We start from the raw sequence: 16,325 nt of genomic DNA on the forward strand, positions 1-16,325 counted from the left end.
GCAGCCTCTTCATTTTGATTACCCATATCAAGTGCTTTCCTCCTCAAATAAAGGCGTAAGGAACAAAGTTACAGCCAAAGAATATTTGTGAGAAACAATGTGTGAGAAACAGAGAGAGTAATAAACAGCCACAGATGTCCCAAGTAACGGCTTCAGCCATAATGTAAGAGCAAGCACACCTAAAAACCAAAATATTTGACAAATACTGCACCAGACATTGACTAAGAATTTGCACCTTTTATAAAAGCAAGCACTGAAATATGCATGCCTGCAAATTCCTGCATTGAATCCCACAAACCAAAAAATATCATGACAGGTCAAGCATTCTATGCCAATTGTACATCAAAGGAAAATCAATCTGATAGACTGCATTTCAAGTGATTTGAGCGATTGCCTTGTAACCTATGCTACAAATTTGTGGAAACTCGCTTGGTTGTACATTTCTCGAGCAAAAAAGAGAGGGTGCTTTGCAAAGCAGGAAGGACAGTCCGCCGCTGATAATGACGTCGTGGGTGCGATTCTTGGCCGCATTCCGACAAGGGGGGTGGGGGGGGGGGGGGTGGATGTAGAAATTACCAGCGTGCACCGCGCCTCAGCTGAAGAACGGCAGCTCTCGCTGCTCCGGGACGTTACACCACCGAAGAACAATTACCGTAGCCACACGAAGTTTCGCACGTACGGCACACTTGTGCAACCCCCTGCTTTGCAGAGATCTACATTTAGATGTCGGAGAATGACGTCTTTTTCTTTTTTTCAATTACTATTTCTTTTTGCTCTAACCAATGTGTACGCGCCCCTTAGCCATTGGCTAAACGCGTGAAAACCGTTTCTATGGGTGTACCCTGTTAACTACTGGAGACGGGACGCACATGAAACCACAACGCCCTTCGTTCCGTTGTGTCTATACAAAGTACGCACCTGCAACGTGCCCGCGCTGCCTAAGCTAACGCGGTTGTGTTTCACGCACAGCAAATAACTAGGGGGATCGCTCTGAACTTTTGTGGGGCTACAAGTGCGGTTTGCGTCCGTTGCCAAATGGCGCCGCAGGCAGACCAGTCCAAGGACATCCCTCCCAACCGTTATTTCACACGTGTGCGTCTTTTCTGCGACGCCTTCGTCGATGCAGGAAGAAAGGCAAGCGCATGCACCGCTGTTCTTTAGCTCGTGCGCCCAGAATTCGACTGCACCGAAGGGAAGCCTGCAGCAAGACTTTCGCAACCGTCGGCAGAACCGGAGACCGCTGCAGCGTGCTCGAGTAACAAGCGCGGTCCGACAATAAATAGGCACGATTTCAAACGAGTACCGACAGCGGTAACTCAACTGTGAGCACGAGTTTCACCGCACTTGCGAAGAGAGCTCACCTCAACGGCCGGCAAATGGCGCTTTTTTTTGGCGCCAACAGGCAGTAGCCGCCGCTACCAGATGTCGCCCTCGATCACACCTGACTCTGTACTAGAACATCTAGTTTCCTACAATAACATGAAGTGACGGTGTGACGGAGACGGAGCAACGTTGAACGGAGTAGGAAACTCTATGGGACGGAGCATGATGTAAAACGCGGGCGCTTTGAAAAGAAATAATCCGCAGAAGCGTACTAACTTGCTCCGTGCGTTAAGTGACCGGTACAAACAAATCATGCATCACTTGTTGCTCTGCTGCACAAAATGCGGATGTGACACAGCGCAATTTCGATCGCGAGTGAGCCCGATCAGGATCGAATTTCTCGGTCGCGATTGGATCCTTTACTCAAGCTGCGGGAGGAATTTCGATCTGGATCGATGCGATCGAAAGTGTCCGTGTGCAGGGCTCTATATGTGTCCGTTTTCGCTGTATTTGATATGTCTAAATTCGGTGACAGCGGTCGCACTAACGTAAACATAAGGTATGTAGCTGTTCAACGAACACTCGATCGTCAGGCGACGGTGCACTACATGGTCGATATAAAACGAGCGTTCATCTAATTAAGGTTGAAAGAAAACAGACATATAATTTACGTTTCGGGGCCACAGAGGGTTCCTTGTTAAATCTCAATGGGACCCATAACGACCCCGAAACAAGTGCTCGTTTTATTTGACCACACATAAGGTACAGCGCGAAACATTATGGCTAATTATAATACGCAATGCTTTACTGAAGTTTTGTGCGATCGCTGATAAATGATTTCGTGGTTAACGACAAATTAAAGTGACACAGACAATAAGGCACGCACATTGTGCGCGATTACTCAGGACTGTTTTATTTTTATTTGGAGCATGCAGCCTTTAATCATGTATGGAATTCAAAATACAGAATAAAGTTCGAGAGACGCGCGCTTGACACAAAGATCAAGTGGCACAAATTAAACCCAACAGCTCACGTGCTTCACTCATCAACATGTGTGCCAAACACCCGCTTTTATTTATTTAATTTATATTACTTTAAGGGCGCGCCATCCCAGCACATTAAAGGGCCCCTGAAACGTACGGTTCGGACAAATTATGCAGACGCATAGGGTACAGTTGCACCACAACTTGTGTGGAGCGTCTCATATATTAAGGGAGCTACGGACAAGTACAAGTTACCCTCCTCCATAGCCATGCATTTTATCCTCAACTCGTTCGATCGCCAAGTGATCAAGGCTAAGCTCCGCCTTCGTTGGCTCTGCGTCATGATGGCACGTCATGTCGTCTACTTCCGGTACTCTAGGAGCGAGCGCACAAAGTCTCTTCAACCTCTCCGGCAGCTGCTTGGCAGTCGACCCCTAGCGAGAGCTATCGAAGCAGTGTGCGTTGCGAGAAATCTGTCGCAGCGCCGAACGTGTCTGGCATTCAAGTAACCACAGGCGGGTTTTGGGCCTTTCGATGAGAGAAGTAGTTCTTGTGGGAAAGGAGGAAAGGCTAGCACTATCTTCTGCAACCCATGCGGAAGCACGGCTCAGCGCCAGCAGGGTTGGGGAGATGGGATTAAAAGGAAAGAGAGGAAAGGAAAAAGAGAGAGATACGGATGGGTGGAGGCATAAACTCAAGCTGATGAAGCAACATTAATGTAGGCGTACGTGAGAAGCCTGATCGGTCTGCACGGTCCATTCACCTGTTCCCTCAGAGCTTAACCAGCCAAACAAAGAGCTAATATTGCTCTAACCAAGTGTAAAACATTTTAAACATTTACAAAAACAGCATGATAAGGATTATGCTCCTGCAAAAAATTTACACCAGCAGCAAAGAAGAATACACTTTGTTACTGCTACTGTGTTTGATTGAGTTCTGTGCCCATCAGGTGGCTGCACCGTGCAGATCATTCATGTTTGCGCTTCTGCTCATCCCGTGAAACGGCAACACCAAGTGGCCAGGCCCTGTCCCCTCGCTTTGTTTACCCGAATACCAGACTCGCAAAATGCTATTGTAGTAGTAATCCTCTGGTGTAAAGGGACGGCCACAAACGCGCAAATTCTGGCACCAATCGGATAGCAACAGTCAGATGCGCTGCAGCTACTCCGCTCGTCTGCTGCCTTGCAGAGGGACACAATGTCGCAGCTTGACATATTCAATCACTACGCTTGCGTCGATTCATGGTGCTCACGAAAAGGCAGACCGACGCTGACCGCGAAGCTCTCATGAAGACGGAGCACGTTGTAACACAAGCAGACGATGCTTGCTGTGTGCCGGAAGTGCTTAAGTGTAGTGAGAAATTGTTCTTGTGCATTCTCTTTCGGTTACTTTCTTTTTATAGAAGCAAATTAACTAACATTCAAACTATTACGAACATCATTTGTTCACCATAAAAGTGGAAAAATTATCGATGACGCGCCCTGGGCAGCCAATCGGATAGCTCACCCTACTCATGTCAATTGGGTGATTTATGTCATATGGGTAGGGGCGGTTGAAAATTCCGTGGAGCAGTGTGCTGCGATCAGCAGTGATGTACATTTCTAAAACCTTATAATAAATTACACGCTTATTTACGTTGGAGAAGTATGGGAGAGGCCTTTGCCCTGCAGTGGGCGTAACCAGGCTGATGATGATGATGATGATGATGATGATGATGATGATGACACGCTTTACGTAGAGCACTTAGATGCATCAATTAATGATCAGAAGGACCTACTCTAACGACTCAGTACGTTTGTGAAAAATTGTCAAAATCGTTTCAGGGTCCCTTTAAAGGATCAAGTGGGTAAAATTCACAAACAAAATTGAAATACATCGTAGACTGACAACAGTTGGTTAAAGGTTATGCAACAACTAAGTGATAATGGCACAATAAAAGAAAATTTAAAATAAACTAGCCTATGCTAACGTCTGTTTAGCTTAAGTATACAGGCATAGGCGCCGGGGGGGGGGCAAGCCCCCCCCCTCTTGGAGAAGTTGGAGCCTGACCCCCCTTCCCTTAGAGTGCCATTACCAGTTCTGCTAACCACATCCTTTGAGGTTCCTTTTGAGTTGCCTCTACTTTCTGACTTAAAATTTTATTGCAGCTAAAAGCTTACTGCATCATATGTTGGTGCGGATGTGCATGGCTGTTAATTCATGTTTTCACTTTATTTCTACAAATCCTGTCAATAGGAGGACAGGCGCATTAAACGACCTGCCGCAGCTACCTCAGGCATATTTTTTCACTTCAACATTTTTTTTTTATTTCCACTGTGAACACTGTACACAGACTATATGTAAATATACAGGGTGTCCCAAATATATCATGCACCAAGATTTAAAATATTTAAATGCCACGTAGCTGGACAGAACCAATGTAATGTTGCTTGCCATTGCTCTCAGATTATTTTTCGCATTCCACCTTATTACATAATTAGTCTTAATTAATCAAATTCTCACATAATAGAATTAGATAAAAAGTGTCAATCAGAAAATTGCAGAGCAACAAGAAATACTGATGATACAGCTTTCTTTCGCTCAATATGTGCTGCATACAAGTGTTTTTTCGAGCATGAAAGAGGTCTGTGAACAGACACAAGTGCCTCGAATGGTCAGTTGCATGACAATTTTGCATGTGTTCGCAGGCTTCTTTCACACTCACAAAACACTTTTACATGGCACCTTTTATGAGCAGCAGAATATACAGCTCTATATCGAGAGTTTTTCATATGTTGCTCTGCAATTTTCTCATTGGCACTTTTCATTTAACTGTAATATTTCAGAAGTGATTAAGACTATGTCATTAGGTGGAATGCAAAAAAAATTATGAGTATCTCCAAGCAACAGCAAACAACATTACCTTTGTTCTGTCCATCCATGTGAAATTCGCATAGTGTTAAATCTTGGTGCATGATAGTTGGGAGACCCTGTATACACAGGACCAAGATTATTACACTTTTGAAGAGAGGAAGCTAGCCAATTAACAATTATTCTTAATGGTATGGATAGCCTATATCTATAGAATAAACACGTTGCTATATGTTCACCTCTCTTCAAATTGCTTTGCGTGCTTTGTTGACCCTGAAAAAAACCTGCAGTCTTCAGTGACCCCTTCGGCAGAGTCTTTCATTAACAGAAGTACATGTTGCTGGGCTAGTCAGTTCATATTGCTGAGTAGACCATAAATATGATTGCTTTGGCGGAAACAAGGAAGGATGGAAGGGAACAAAGGGAGCGCCAACTTTCGACTGTTTATTCTTTATTGTATGAAATGAAATATATACACGCAGGCAAATGCGCAACTTACTAAACAGCTTCATTTGCTCAACACCCTAATCACAGCTGGCTATCGGAAAACCTTCTTTCTGCATGCAAAAGTAAACTGATGTGTCGCTACTACAATTCACTACAATTCGTTCACTTTGACTCTAGCGAACCGAACTCTGGATTGTGTTGATTCATTTAAATATTTAGGTGTTACTTTAGACAGTCACTTGCACTGGAGAAAACAAATTAGCGTTGTCTGTAGAAAACTCGCTTTCAGCTGTTACACACTGGCCCGTGCCTGGCAATATTTTCCTCGTGCTTTGCTTCGTTGCATATACTTTTGTTTTATACCCACATGAGTTATTGTTGCGAAATATGGGGCCTAACATATAAAACTTACTTAACACCTACAGTGCAGTTGCAAAAACGCGCCCTAAGAATAATATTTTCCTCAGTTCATCACCCAAGTAGCGTTCTGTTTACTGGCCTTATGTATTCTTTCTTTCACAGCATTAAGAAATTATAAGATCACTTGTTTAGTTTACAAAATACTCAACACCAACTTTCCCTTACCCAACACCATATTTAACTTCCCACGTGCAAACACCAGGCAAGCAACTAACTTTGACTTAAACCTTCCTTATTGCAGCAATGTCTACGGTGAACAATTATTAGAGTTCTTTGGCACAATAACTTGGAACACTGTGCCTGTGGAAATAAAAGTAACCAGAAATTTTGATCTTGTATGTAAACGCTTGTCTTGTCTAGCCAAACGTAATAGCTCTTCCTTAAAAAAAGAAAAGTACTTGGTCATGTAAATAATGTTCTTACTCATTGAGCAGATATGTACTTGGTTGACCTGTATATGCACTTTTGTGTATTGGACCAGCTACTAGCCACATAGGCTATTGGTCCAACTATTTTGTACACCCCCCCATTCCTTGAATTGTTTAAATAAAGCTCACTTTTTTATTGATTGATTGATTGATTGATTGATTGATTGATTGATTGATTGATTGATTGATTGATTGATTGATTGATTGAATACAAACCTTGCTCTTTAATACGAAATGCCTCTAACAATTCATCTGCTGTGGTGTCCCTCCTTCTTCCAAGAATCCGTATCTTATCCAGTCGTGGCTCACACGGATGCGAATTGCAGTACCTAGGCAAATGTGCTCTGTCTTTACCTTTCAGTGACACCTCATGTTTCAGCGCACGCTCATTTACGTATCGCTCAGTATGGCCGACATACGTCTAACTGCAAGACAGCAGAAACTCATACATGACTTCGGTAGCGCATTTTGTGTATGGTGTTCCAAGACAGTTAAGAGAGCCATTGCTAAACTTTGCCTTGAATCTGCTCTTGTACAGTCGTGCCTTCACACAATGCAGGCAAGCTTTAAGAATCACTTGATCTCACTGTCTTCTGCTGGGTTTCCCCGTGCTCATTACTGCCATTGCCGAGTCGCTCTTCCAGAAATTCAAGAGCAACGGACACAGGAGAAGGGCTGAGCAAGCGCAGAGAATGGTGAGGACGGAGGTCATACCTTATATGCACCGTGTAACCCACAACTTAAAGAAGGTTGCAGACAGACATAAAGTGCTAGTCGTATTCTCTCTGCATGCAAGCTCGCCCAGCTTTGTCCTCGCATTCTTTCTGATGGGAGCAAGAAACATGGTTGCAGTAAAGTACATGCCAAGCCGTACTCAAAATGTGCTACCGGAGTCATGTACGAGTTTCCGCTGTCTTGCAGTAAGACATATGTCGGCCAGACTGGGCAATGCGTAAATGAGTGAGCGCGGGAACATGAGCTGTCACTGAAAGGTAAAGACGGAGCACATTTGCCTAAGCACTGCAATTCGCATCCGTGTGAGCCACGACTGGACAAGATACGGATTCTTGGAAGAAGCGGGGCCACCACGGCACGTGAATTGCTAGAGGCATTTCATATTAAAGAGCAAGATCGGTCTTGTATTAGCAACACATCAGTTTTACATTTGCATGCAGAAAGAAGGTTTTTTGATAGCTGGCCGTGATTAGGGTGTTGTGCGATTGAAGCTGTTTTGTATGTTGTGCATTCGTCTGCATGTATGTATTGCATGTTATACAATAGAGAATAAACAGTTGAAAGTTGGTGCTCTCTTTGTTCCTTTCTGTACTGCCTTGTTCGTGCCAAAGCGATCATATTTATGGTTTTTCATAAACGGCGTGTGAAATGCATGTGAATGATGTGTTGCAGCATTTCTTCTCTTCCAGTAGGCAATGCTGACGACACATGAAAAAAAAAAGAACCTCTTCTAATAATTTGCAACATTTCTTAGGGATGGAAACATTGCTACTTGCATGCAGACGTCATAAATATGTATAATTCACTCAGTAATCGAAATGAGGCTCAGCCGGATTCACTCGCAATCAGAATCAATAGCAGTCATGCTCAGCAGCGCTTATACTCGCACTCGTAGTAAAAAAAGAAAAAAAAATCGCCATCCCTGTACGGGCCTGCGAAAGTGGCTGTCCAGCAAAGCTGTTGAAAACCCTCACTGCAAATCCTGAGGGGGGTATGCAATGCTTTATTGCATTAGAGTAATGCTAGTATTTTAGAGTAATGGTAGTATTGGGAGTAATGGTACTTTTGACAGCACGCTGCCGCAGGTGATACTGCCGTTTATTTTTCCCTTTTCTGCTTGCTCCTCACTGCTACTCTCGAGCCCTAACTATGTGCTGCCAACCCATGGCGGTGCTGCGACAACAATAAAACCAGTGAAATCTTTTACATACGAAAGGCCATGGTGATGTTATTCCCCACGTTGCAAGCTGCCGTTGCTGTGGCAGCTAACGCAACAGTAATGTTTAAAGGGAAAGGTATGCGAGGAGTGCTACGTACTTCGCATTGTTATCAGGAGTTCTTTATCAACAATTATGTGTTTCAGATGATTGTTTTGTGCTTGTTCTTTATGGAAATGAATGCTGTTATGCACGTTGTATACGTGATTCCAAAGAATTTACGCACTTCTTGCTTTACTTTTCTGAGTTCTCGGAGGCTGCCTCACCTATGCCTCGGGTCGGCCAGGTATTTCACTACCTTCGGGATCGGCTCACATTTTTTCCCACGGATACGGACGCGAAATATGCCGACCAATGAGCGGCTAACAGCTTTGTGTAAAAAAGGAGGCTGCAGTTTCACCGAAAAGGCAAAGCAGTATTCATCAAGCAGTACTCGATTCATCAAGCCTCCCTAACGACTGGAAAATCGGGAAGGTGGTCCCACTTCACAAATCCGGTAATAAGCACTTGCCTCAATATTATCGGCCCATTTCACTCACTAGCACATGCTGCAAATTACTAGAACATATAATTTTTAAACACATCGCCACCTTTCTTGATGATAACTGTTTTTTTTTCTTCTGCGCAACATGGTTTCCGTCAAACATACTCCTGCGAAACGCAGCTACTCTCATTCACTGATAAATTGCATCGCATTCTTGACCAGTCATCTTGCGCGGATTGCATCTTTTTAGATTTCGCGAAAGCTTTTGACAAAGTATGCCATCAATTGTTGCTTTATAAATTAAGTCATCTTAATCTTGATCCACATGTCTTTAGATGGATTCAATCTTTCCTTCTCAACCGCAGGCAGTTTGTTTTCACTAATGGCACAACTTCACCGCTTACTAACGTACTATCTGGTGTACCATAAGGATCCGTCCTCGGACCCCTTCTATTCTTAATTTATATTAACGACCTTCCGTCCACCCTATCTTCTGCCAGCCACCTTTTTGCTGACGACTGTGTAATTTTCCGCGAAATATGTAACCTCAACGACATTAATACTCTCCAGACCGATCTTAATTTGGTCTCTAACTGGTGTAAAACTTGGAAAATGGAATTAAATATTAACAAATGTAAGTTCATGCGTGTTTCTCGCTGCTCTAACACTCCCCCTTCTTCTTATTGTCTTAATGGCATTCCTCTTGATTCCGTCGCATCATATAAATATCTAGGTGTACATATATCACGAAACTTAACATGGAATGCCCATACTGAATACGTTACCAATAACGCTAATCGCATGTTAGGGTATTTACGTCGCAACTTCTCTGCTGCTCCTTCGTCCTTAAAACTCCTACTTTATAAATCACTAATAAGACCTAAACTTGAATACGCGTCATCTATATGGGACCCTGGGCATGAAAATCTTATATATTCTCTTGAACTTATACAAAATATCTCCGTTCGCTTCATTTTTTCAAATTACAACCGTACTGCAAGTATCACAGCCATGAAAACTAACCTTTCTCTCCCATCTTTAAGATCTCGTCGGAAAATCAGTCGCCTCACTCTATCCCACAAGGTATATCATCACGTCACGCTACATGGCGATCTTATTGCACCACCGGAATACATCTCCCATCGCACTGATCATCGGCACAAGGTTGGCATCCAAAAATGCAAAACTAAAGCTTGTTTTCAGTCATACCTTCCCCAGACATCTGTCGAATGGAACCGCCTCCCTCCCGATATTGCAGCCATCGAGGATAACCAACGATTTCGTGATGCACTAACAACCTTTGTTTGTTTTGGAGAATGTTGAAATTATGTCCTAACAATATTCACTGTATTGTATTTATTGTCTTTGTAACCTACATTACCCACTCCCCTCTGTAATGCCTTTGGCCCTGAGGGTATAATAAATAAATAAATAAATAAATAAAGAAATAAATAATAGTTACACTTGATGAAACTTCATGTGACCTGGAAGAATTGTTCACTGAAGTGACAGCCTTCTATGAGTATTTGCAAGACTTCATAGTAGGAAACAGCTTAATTCCACAGCCTGAATCCCCTCGCGCCACCATGAGACTGGCACCTCTTAGTGGTGTAATCTTCCTTCATGTTATTCTCTTATATTTTGCTATCACTTAACATATATATATATATATATATATATATATGTAGTCATATCATCAGAAGCCAACAAATAAAGACACCGAGGACAGCATCGCATGCCTAAACAAAGACGTGGGTTCACGCCCCAGCGGCCAATTGTTTTTTTATCCACTTTCATTTCCATTAATTTATGATTTTATTTATTTCAATTAATAAGTACATGCAATATACCCTATGCTGTCCTTGGTGTCTTTGTTTGCTGGCTTATAATATGAGTAAAAAGAAAACTCAGTGCCCTTCCACTCTCTGAAGAAGGATGACCAGCGAAGCTGTGCGCCGCTTAGTGGCAAACTGCGCCTCTGCAATGGGTCGGCCTGGTATTGCACTATCTTCGGGATTGGCCCACGTATGGGGAGTGCTTAACACCTGCTTCACTTCCGCCGCGGGTCAACCCGGTATTCACTATGTTCTGGATCAGCCCACGTATGGGAGTGCTTAATGCTTGTGTCAGCTGAACCACGGGCCGGTTCGGCATTGCACTATCTTTGGGATTTTTTTCTAGACGAAGAGATGATAGGGGCAAAAGTAGCCCTTCACAGCTTCGCTGTAAAAATCGGGTCCTCGTTTTTTTTCTTCTCGTTTATATATGTATATATATATATATATATATATATATATATATATATATATATATGTGGGTGGAGTCCGGAAAGCTGGTCACCCCCCCCCCCCCTTCCCCTGGAACAATGAAAACTTTCCGCCTGTGAGTATACAGCTGATCATATTGCATATGGTCTTGAAATGTGGTGGCATCTTGAATGGAGACAATGGAGGCAGGCAGGTACATGGTTCCTTTCTTTCATAGTTTTGGGCACAAACTATTCAGAGTAAATGTTAGTTCTACAGAAATAAAAAAATGCTAATTTTTAGACTATGTGGTCAATGCATCATGACAAGCAATCAGCAGCCATTAAAAATTGGCTGTTTAAGGTTCTCATTAAAACAACAGATTTTGTGAAATGTGCATAAGTGGGAACCGTAGCACCGCAGTCTAAGGTCAGGAAGATCTAACATTTTCTACATCAATGTAATACTAGCTGTCTGGGAGTAGCTAGAAGTTAAAAAAATCTGCTGAGCAGTTCTGGACTTTCTTTTCAACAGCAGCGGTGAGCTAAGTTAGCATGTGGATCCCATACAGAGGATGTGTACCCGAGTTTGGAAGGCACAAGGTGCAATGGAAATTTTAACGACATATATGCATAAGGTAAAAGTTGCCACACAGAAAAGCAAGAGTATGGTTGGCACTGTTAGTAATGTGACTAATGTGCATTTGCCAGGAAAGGTCATTAGAAATGTGCACACCTATAGATATTTATACATGCTCACAAAAGTCGAGGGGCTACCATTAAGGAAATAGTAAATGATTCCAGGGGCTTTGTCACTCGTGTAACTCTCACGAATTTGCATTTATTAGTATTTAGTTTCATTAACCAAGCGTCACACCAAGAGGAAACATCAAAATCAGACGGAAGGACAGATGCTTTGGTAGGGTTGAAATTTCTCTCTACATGATACAATCATCTGCAGAAGGTCTCATGCATGAATTAATATTTATTGGTAGGCCATTATATAGATAAGAAAAAGAAGAGGACCCAGCATAGAACCTTGAAGAACACGACTTGTTACTGAACAGGGTTGAGATCGTGATTCTTAGCTATTACATACTGTGTTTGGTTGCTTAAGAAACATTCGATTGACTTTATCATGTTGGTATCAAGGTTTAATTTGCTGAGTTTGAAACGTAGTAGCTGCTGACACACTGTATCAAATGCTTTAGCGAAGTCAATAAATACGCAGTCGACAAAAGATAAGCAATCCAAGATAGAAAGTTAATCATCAGTAAATGGCAAAAGCTGAGTTTCACAAGAGTGACATTGACGAAATCCGCACCGGTTTGGTGCAAAAAAAAAAAAAAAAAGAATTGGACTCCAAGAAATCAAAAGTGCAAACAGAATGCAGTAAATCATGTGTTCAAGTAGTTTTCAAAGAACTGAAATCAATGAAACAGGCCTGTAACTGAGTGGTTTGCAAACATCCCTAGGTTTGTGCATAGGTACCACCTTGCCCACTTTCCAGTCACCTGGTAGCATGGCTCTACAAAGACTCTGTGAAGCTATAGGACCATATTATCAATCAATAAGTTTTCATGCCTTTAAGAAGTTTGTAGTTGATTCTGTCAGCACCAGATGATCTAGCTTTGGCAATTTACAGATGCCCTCCCAGTTAGTCAATATGGGCTGCATAAGCACCTAATTTGATGCAAGAATATCAGGAAATCTTTGTAGGTGTGTTATCAATTAGGTGTGATGAGAAAGATTTGTTTAAGACACTGCAAGAACCTTCACATGTAAATATTTTGCCACACTCTAATTTTAAAACAATTCTTTATTTAGATGTATTTTTATAGCATTCCAAAACCTACACGGATTTTGTATTATCAAAGAAAGTATGCTAGGCACTTTTAGGTGCTAGTTTGTATTCTGAAGTGACAGACAGATAACAAGACCATTTTTTCAACATTTTGGCTGCTTTTCAACAGCGAAAGGTTCACTTTTATTTTTTGTAGACAGCTAAAAGATAACTGAAAGCATGGAGATTCTTTAAAAAAATTAAACAATGAGGTTTTTTGTGCCAAAACCCCGATATGATTATGAGGCATGTCATAGTGGGGGACTCCGTAAATTTGGACCACCCGGGGTTATTTAACGGGTACCTAAATCTAAGTACACAGGTGTTTTCGCATTTCACCCTAATCGAAATGCGGCCGCTATGGCCAGGGAAGCCTCTTTAGAACACACTATTCGATAACTAGGGATGTACTTTCTTGTAAGGGCCTTTACACTCAATAAGATGACACTTTGCAATACCAGAACGCTATGTAACTGCAGCAAAAATGTGTGCATAAAATATTCGAGTTTTGCATTCACTGATTCAAAATCAGCTTTATTTATTTGTTTGTTTATTTGGTACATACTGCTAGCCTTAACGAAGGCTTTAGCAGGAAAGGGTACATTCATAAAAGGGAAAATACATCGTTCATGCAGCGTTCAATGATAATTGTTTACAAGAGGCCTTGGCTTTGGTTTAAAAACAAGCTTATTCATACACAGGTACAGTGATATAGACAATGCACATTCTTGTTGACAATAGAACACAATGTAAAAACCACATTTCATCACTTAGCAACAAAGATATGGTCAGACAGCGTATACAAAAAAAAAATCGAGGGTTGTACAATCGACAACCTCTTGTGGTAACATATTCCATTCTCTTATAGCTTGTGGGAAGTATGAATACCTGAAGGTGTCATTGTGAAATCTATCCTCAGATAATTGTTTATTGTGCTTCGTTCTTGAAATTCCATTCTTGAAAAAACTTGTTTTTGTCTATTTTTAGAACATTGCTCTGGAGAACGAACAGGAATTTTAGTCTGAGATATCTAGCATGATCGCTAATTGTTGGGAGTCCAGCTAAGCATAGAAGTTCAGTTGGGGAATCATGATGACGATATTTATTATAAATGAATCTGGCTGCTTTTCTTTGTACGCTCTCTAAATTCGCTATGGCACATTTAGTGTATGGGAACCACCATGTGGCGCCGTACTTTATAGCGGAGCCATTGAGTGACGTGTACGCGAGTAGTTTGGTATTGCGCAAAACGTATCTGAGGGACCGTTTGCGGGAAAAAAAGCACTGAGAGTAATTTTGTTGCTACGTATGACATGCATTTGTTTCATTTTAGATCGGAAGAAATAACGATACCTAAATGCTTGTGTTCTTCAACCCTTTGTCGTTCTCCTTGCCGAATTTGGTATGGAAAGGTTAGTGGTGCTTTCTTTCTCGTCACTGTCTTGCAGACAGCTTTTTCTGCATTTAGCGTCATCTGCCACTCTTGACACCATTTCGCCACCATTTTAAGTGCGTCGTTCAAAACTACCTGATTATCCTTGGTCTGTATTGCTTTATAAATAATGCAGTCATCTGCGAACATGGGTACCATTGCGTCAATGCCATTTGCTATCTCGTTGATAAAAAGAAGAAAGAGAATGAGCTTTTCCATAATCACAGACTAGTTCTTGTGTGACAATTTAAATGACGGTTTCAGTGTGGCAGTGCAAGTACGTATGGCGTATGTTGAAAATGCATGGTGAAGTGAATTGCACAGTGACCACTTACTTCTGGTAAAACCATCAGTGATGAAACATATTCCAGGAAATTATTGAGTACAAGGTCTGGCATGCTTGCTAAGTAACTGCTCACGTTAGTAGGCTCTCTTACAAGATGATAAAGGTCGGAAGTGCCACACGTGTCAATGAAAGCTGAAATCTGATGAACCTCAGCTGGCAACTGGACACATGTCATCCCATGAAATGTCGGGACAGTTAAAGCCACCGAAAAGTAAAACAGCCACTTTAGGATATCGAACTATGAGTGCATTGATGCTATCAAACAAATCCTAAGTAAATGTGGCTGAACAATTAGAGGGCCGGTAACATGCATAGACAATAATATCTCCATGATCTATCTGGATACCAACACATCAAATTTTCAGAGACAAACATGTGGCACGCTGTAAGAAATAATGTCATTGGACACTGCAATCAATGTGCCTCCTCCAGAACGACGGCTTGATGTAACACATGACGTTAGGAGAGCAGGTATGTGGCTAACAAACCCTCATATGCTACCTAATGGCATCAAGGCTGCCAGATTCGAGACCCTCACTATGAACGAACGAAAAGAACGAAAACAGAGCAGTTCGGTTTTTGTTCATCTCAACCATATAAAGACCACAGGCAATGAAGCCAAGGAAAGCATAGGGGTAATTAGCTGTGGTTGAAACTGGTGTATAGAAAATAGTGAAGGGGAAATGACAGTGGACGAAAAGATAACTTGACGCCGGTGGGGACAGAGCTCACAAGCTTTGCATTATGCAAGTGTTCCATACAAAAATGGTGTTCCACATCTGCCCGCCATGACTAAGTGGCACTGGCCGACATTCCCAGGGCTAGTTCTAGTACACATAAATACCAAAATTAGTAGACGGATTGATCGCAGTCGCACAATCGGTAGTGCATAGCATGCGTTATACATAAACGTGCTCTAGCAGACTCTCAAGTGTGCACCAAGCCACGTCCTCCATCTGACGCATGGTCGACCAATGCATAGAATTTTCTACCAATATTACTAGAGGGAACTCTGGCACTAGTGTGATCATCACAGAGGGTGATGGGTATCATGGAGGACGGAAATACTCCATGCGCCCTCCCTGTGTGGGATGGGCAGCACACAAATTGATGATGACGAGCCTCAAGAGATGGCATAGATCACGGTGCGGAATGTATGCACAGCAGGGGATGGGGGTTTGAACACTGATAATCGACGCAATAGTTCTGCGAAAACCTGCAAGGTGGAGAGAAGTAATTAATAAAGGTAAAACGACACATCCATCCATTTGTAGCAGCTGCTACAAAGGAAACCTATATGGATTCCTCGAAAGAAAGCCTCGCAGTTGAAGAAACATTTGCCCTAGTCTGGGACTCAAACCCAGGACCACCGCCTTTCCAGGACAGCTGCTCTACCATTAGAGCTAACCAGGTGGTTAGCAGATAGCAGGGTGAAGTCGAACCTATCAACAACTTAAACCAAAGGCAGGGCTAGAGTAGAGTGGCTACCCCGGAAAGGCAGGGGTCCCAGCTTCAAGACCCAGACCAGGACGAATTTTGCTTCAACTGTGACACTTTTCTTTCGAGTTACCA

At 42.3% G+C, this 16,325-nt stretch overlaps 1 protein-coding gene across 4 annotated transcripts in view; it reads right to left on the reverse strand.

The window, feature by feature from the left end:
• Dp (transcription factor Dp) overlaps nucleotides 1–1,455 on the reverse strand; it is a 71,037-nt gene extending 69,582 nt beyond the window's left edge. For 2 of the 4 annotated variants that reach the window (XM_075679584.1, XM_075679581.1), the window contains exon 1: nucleotides 1,362–1,455. The gene's annotated coding sequence lies outside the window, so the exon portion shown is untranslated. Of the gene's footprint in view, nucleotides 1–918; nucleotides 1,302–1,321 lie in introns of those variants that run through there. The other 2 variants (XM_075679583.1, XM_075679582.1) reach the window with 2 other exon arrangements.
• Nucleotides 1,456–16,325: the final 14,870 nt, after the last annotated feature.

The sequence above is a fragment of the Dermacentor variabilis genome, chromosome 2 (assembly GCF_050947875.1).
Source record: "Dermacentor variabilis isolate Ectoservices chromosome 2, ASM5094787v1, whole genome shotgun sequence".
NCBI classification, from domain to species: Eukaryota; Metazoa; Arthropoda; class Arachnida; order Ixodida; family Ixodidae; genus Dermacentor; species Dermacentor variabilis.